General features: G+C 46.3%; 1 non-coding gene across 1 annotated transcript; it reads right to left on the minus strand.

The window, feature by feature from the left end:
- Positions 1–4,446: 4,446 nt before the first annotated feature.
- LOC120362592 (U1 spliceosomal RNA) lies at positions 4,447–4,611 on the minus strand. The gene has a single exon (XR_005578447.2). It is a non-coding gene; the product is annotated as a U1 spliceosomal RNA (small nuclear RNA).
- Positions 4,612–5,360: the final 749 nt, after the last annotated feature.

Below are 5,360 nucleotides of genomic sequence, written 5' to 3' on the forward strand. Positions count from 1 at the left end.
GGGTTTGTGCATTTTTTTGGAGATACTGTCACACTGACTTGTAAAAAGGCAGTATCGGGGCACACTCTGAACTGTGGTTTATGAGGGCGGGAAGTCCTGCTTTCTGGGGTGGTAATTAAAGGCTGGTGGCAATTTTTATTTCATATTTTCATTTTCTGCCTTTGAGTGGAATAGGATCTCAGGCAGTATATGACTGCACCGGGGCAGCTTCTTTTTGCAGTAATTTAGCTTTTCTACAGGCGTATTGGTTTTCCAGGGCTGCTGTAACAAAGAACCACCAACTGGCTCTTAGAACAACAGAAGTGTGTTGACTCACAGTTCTGGGGCTCAGAACTCTAAAATCAAGGCTGGGTGTGGTGGCTCATGCCTGTAATTCCAGTCCTTTGGGAGGCTGAGGCAAAGGGATTGTTTAAGCCCAGGAGTTGGAGACCAGCTTGGGCAACATGGCAAAACTCTCTCTCTACCAAAATAAACAAAACAAAACAAAACAAAAATTAACTGGGTGTGGTGGTGCCTCCCTGTGGTCCCAGCTACTTGGGAGGCTGAGGTGGGAAGGATTGCTTGAGCCCAGGATGTCGAGGCTTCAGCGAGCCAAGATCACCCCACTGTACTCCAGCCTCAGCAACAGAGTGAGACCCCCACTCCCACATCTCTCTCTGACACACACACACACACACACACACACACGAACACACACACACACACACACACACACACGCACGCACACAATGACAGCAGAGCCAGACTCCCTCTCCAGCTTCTGGGAATACCTTGGCTGGTGGCAGTGTAACTCCAGTCTCCACATGGCCTTTCCCTGTGTGGTTGTCTGTGTCCAAATTCCCACTTTGTATAAAGACACCAGTTTTATTGGATTAGGGGTCCACCCTGCTCCAGTGTGACCTCATTTTAACTGATTACGTTTGCAATGACTCTATTTCTAAATAAGGTTGCATGCTGAGGTACTAGGAGTTAAGACTTCAACATGTGAATTATTGTGGAGAGGACACAATTCTACCCATAAGAACAGGTGTCACAAAGAAGAACACTTCACTCTAAAACACACACAGCATACGTTGTTTTCTCATTCTGGATGGCAGACTTTTCCCCCATCTCTCACCTGCCCCCTCCCTGCCATCCTCTGTCTCATTACAGGTCCCACTCTTGACCCAGCCACCCCAACAGACCTTTAGTGCTTTCCCTTTCCAGTCTGTATTTGACAAATTCCAGTCTGTATTTGAGTATTGAGGTGTTCCTCATTAATCAACATCGTCTTTATAGCTGTAGGAGAGGGAAAACTTCCTCTGTATCCTGCAAAGTTTCCATAGTTGAGTTTGTGCAATAGACTGACAGGAGACAGATTGACAATTTCTCCAATTAACCCACATGTAGAAAGAAGTAAACCAAACAGAGATGAATTCAAGAGGCGTAGGTTCATGAGCAAAAGCAGGTAAGGACTCCCCTGAGAGCATTCTACCTGTAGGGCCCACCCAGCAGATATATAGAATTGGAGGGGTGCTTGGCTGAGGTCTTTATGATAATGACAAAGTATGAGTTGGGACTAACAAGTCCATATTCTTGAAGGAGCATGACAAGTTGCTCATCTTTTTTCTTTCTTTCTTTTTTTGACAGGGTCTTGCTCTGGTGCCCAGGCTGAAGTGTGGTGGTACGACCATGACTCACTGCAGCCTCTACTTGTTGGACTCAAGTGATCCTCCCACCTCGGCCTCTTCAGTAGCTGGGACCATAGGCATGTACCACTGTCCCTGGCTAATTAAAATTTTTTCTTTTGTAGGGATGAGAGTCTCACTATGTTACCCAGTCTGGTCTTGAACTCCTGACCTCAAGTGATTATCTGCCTTGGCCTCCCAAAGTGCTGGGATTACAGGCATGAGCCGCTGTGCTTGATCCAAGTTGTAAATTGTGACTGAGTACTGTTAGTTATTATGACCTAAGCACATTACATGTATAAACATGCTCAATCTTCACAGTATGTCTAAGAAGTAGGTTCTATTAATGAGTCTATAGGTAAGTAAACTGGGACACAACTTTGAGTCATGTTCAGTTCCCAGCCTTTGGGAGGGAAGGCATCCCTTTATTGCTTTGCAATAAAAACTTAATTTCACAGTCAACCACTCATGCTGATATGAAAGTGACTTAAGAAAATGTGGCCTTTCCACAGTTGGGGATTTGTAAAGGGCTACAGCGATACCCCTTGATCATGTCACAGTTCTGCTTTGTAATAAATTCTAACATGTGGTAATAAACAAAGACTCCCCTCTACCACAGTGAGAATAAGCAAAGGTGATTTATGAAAACTTGCTATAGCCAGGGATAAAACTTTTGTCACATGCGATGGCAGGCACTCCGAGACAGGCAGGGGAGAGAGAAACCCTTGGAGTGGAAAAAGAAAGGCTGTAGGTGTGCTCTGATGGGAAGCTGTTGAGGGGGGTGGGGGGCTGCTGGTGAGTTGACTGGAAGCAGGCCTCTGAGCTGATTGGTGTGGGAGGCATATTTGGCATTCCCTGGTTGGTTCTGACTTGGAAGCTGGCACTCATTGACCAAGTTCTGACCACTGTGGGCTGCTTGCTGTGGAGGTTGTCGGTCATAGTTCCACCATCATGTCTGGCCCGAGCCTTATGCTTTTGTATTCCATCTCTCCATCATTAGACAGTGGGGTCTGATGGTGGATCAGGAGTTCTCCTGACTTCGGAGTTAGGGCGGTAGCCTTTATGGCATGTATGGTCAAAGAAATACTCTGGGTCTGACTCAGTCTTTTTGGGCTCCACGTAGTCCTGTCTTGTGGCTTTTGCTCTGCCTGCCTCTGGGCCCTGATTGCTGGGAAGTGGCTTGGAGTGCTGTGTTTGTTATCAGTTGCTCTCTGTGGCTGGCCTGGCTTCCTTTCACCATTCTCTGGGTGAGAATCTTCTCCACGGCTGTGCCAAGCTAGAGCTCTCGGCCATCCAAGCCCACTGTGGCTACCCACAGCTTTCCTTCTTTCCATGTGAGACCACGTCCTCCTAGATGTGATGCTAGGAGGGCAGTTTTAGAACTTTTTTTTTTTTTTAATTTTTTTTTTTTTTTGAGACGGAATTTCGCTCTTGTTACCCAGGCTGGAGTGCGATGGTGCGATCTTGGCTCACCGCAACCTCCGACTCCTGGGTTCAGGCAATTCTCCTGCCTCAGCCTCCTGAGTAGCTGGGATTACAGGCACGTGCCACCATGCCCAGCTAATTTTTTGTATTTTTAGTAGAGACGGGGTTTCACCATGTTGACCAGGTTGGTCTTGATCTCTTGACCTCGTGATCCACCCGCCTCGGCCTCCCAAAGTGCTGGGATTACAAGTTTTAGAACTCTTGAGAGCTTCTCATTTTGTTCTGAGGAAACACAGATACCCACACTCGGATTTACACAGGGGACCTTGCTGTTCAATCCCACTGTGCTGAGTGGAAGGGGTGAGGGGGAGGTTTGGTCTTCCTGTAGGTTTGTCTTCCTTCTGCTTTCTGCCTTGCTGGGGTTACAGTGAGTCTCCCTGACACTCTGACACTCAGTGCATGAACAAGTGCAGGACCGGGTTGGGGGAGCCAGGTAAAAACTTAGGGGGCATAAACAAGCCCCCTGGCTGTTATCTTTGTCTCCTTTCTGCCTGTACAGTTTGAATACAGCTGATGGATTTTGAGATTTGCAGAGCCGAAACTACTGAAAGGTGATTTTGCTTGATGAACAAATGATAGATTTATATCAAAGAATGCTTTAATTTGGATGACATTTATTGAGGACTCCCTGACTCTGGAGGAAAGGTGCTAGGTGTGAGAGGGCAAGGCAGGTCAGGGCCCTGTTGGGCTCAGAAACTGGTATTCCCAAATACGGCACGTCGACATACTGAACTGAAGAAGCCTCAAGGTCTCTCTGACCTCCCTCAGCCCACCACCATCTCTCCCAAAGAACTGAAATTCCTTCATCGGCCCAAGATCCAGACCCACCAAGGAGAACAACTGTTTCTTCTTCCCCTCCCTGTAAGAGTAAGATTGTAGCCACACCTGAACAGACCCTTTCACAAGATAATCTAGTCCTGGTTAATCTCTGTTCCTGGGTTCATTCATTCTCCCTAGTAATCCTTTATTGTCCCTCGACACGTTCCTGAAGACCAGACGTTCTCTCTAGGTCCCACTGCTCACTGCATAGAAAGCCAATCACTGAGACAAGGAGTATTCCCAGGGAAGAAGGCTTCATTATTTTACGGATGATGTCAGCCAGAGAGACAGAAGCCAAACCTCTAATCTGTGTTGTTCCCTACTAAAATTAAGGGTTTATCTAGTTGAGAGGGAAAACAGGAGGGGCAAGGAAGAGGAGGCGATGAACAGGCAGCAGGTGGTTGAATGAGGGGCCTAGTGTCTCATTAAATTACATTTAATTAATTAATTAATAAATATTTAATTTTTATTTTATCAGGGGAAAGCGCGAACTCAGTCCCCCACTACCACAAATTTACGCAGTCAAGTTTCCCACATTTGGGGAAATCGCAGGGGTCAGCGCATCCAGAGTGCAATGGATAAGCCTCGCCCTGGGAAAACCACCTTCGTGATCATGGTACCTCCCCTGCCAGGTAAGTGTTAGTGTCTCATTTTAACCATGTGCATGCTGGAAAACAGGAATTAGGGAGGGGTAAGGAAGAGGAGGTGGTCAACAGGCGGCAGCCATGTTTCATTGTGTGAATTTAAGTTTCTCAAGCTTCAGTTCTATGGGCATACAGCTTGTTGGAAAATTGGGCTGGTTTCAAGCAGAATTTTTCTTCTCCCCTCCTGCTTTTCTAGAATGGAATATAAGCTTTTGAACCACGTTGGAGGTGGTAATCACTCTATGAGTGTATCCATGTTAAATACATCTGTATGTATGTAACCTGCTTTTCTAGGATGGAATATAAGCTTCTGAACCACGTTGGAGGTGGTAATCACTCTCTAAGTGTATATATGTTAAATACATCTGTATGCATTTTCTCCAATTAACCCACCTTTTGTGAGCTGATTTCTCAGTGAACCCTCAGAGGGCCATGGAGAAAGCTTTCTCTTGACCCTCACAGCACTCAGGCACCTCAGCATTTGCTTTGGGAGATGCACAAATGTGCCTGTGTCTGTCTGATCTTAGAGAATACTGTGAGGAAGCGGCTCAGCTTTCTCAAAGCCAGTTTGCTGAAAATCTCTTCTTGGGGGTGATCAATTAGCCGAACTCCAAATGCCCCAAGAACACAAAGCATTATTGTATGAAAGTTGGCAATGACCGTTTTTAAAATAACTGTTTTGTTTTGGCACATGGTGGCCCACAAGACGCTCATCAGAGCTGAGTTTCTGGTGAGATGGTAGGAA

This window comes from Saimiri boliviensis, chromosome 12 (assembly GCF_048565385.1).
Source record: "Saimiri boliviensis isolate mSaiBol1 chromosome 12, mSaiBol1.pri, whole genome shotgun sequence".
Classification (NCBI taxonomy): domain Eukaryota; kingdom Metazoa; phylum Chordata; class Mammalia; order Primates; family Cebidae; genus Saimiri; species Saimiri boliviensis.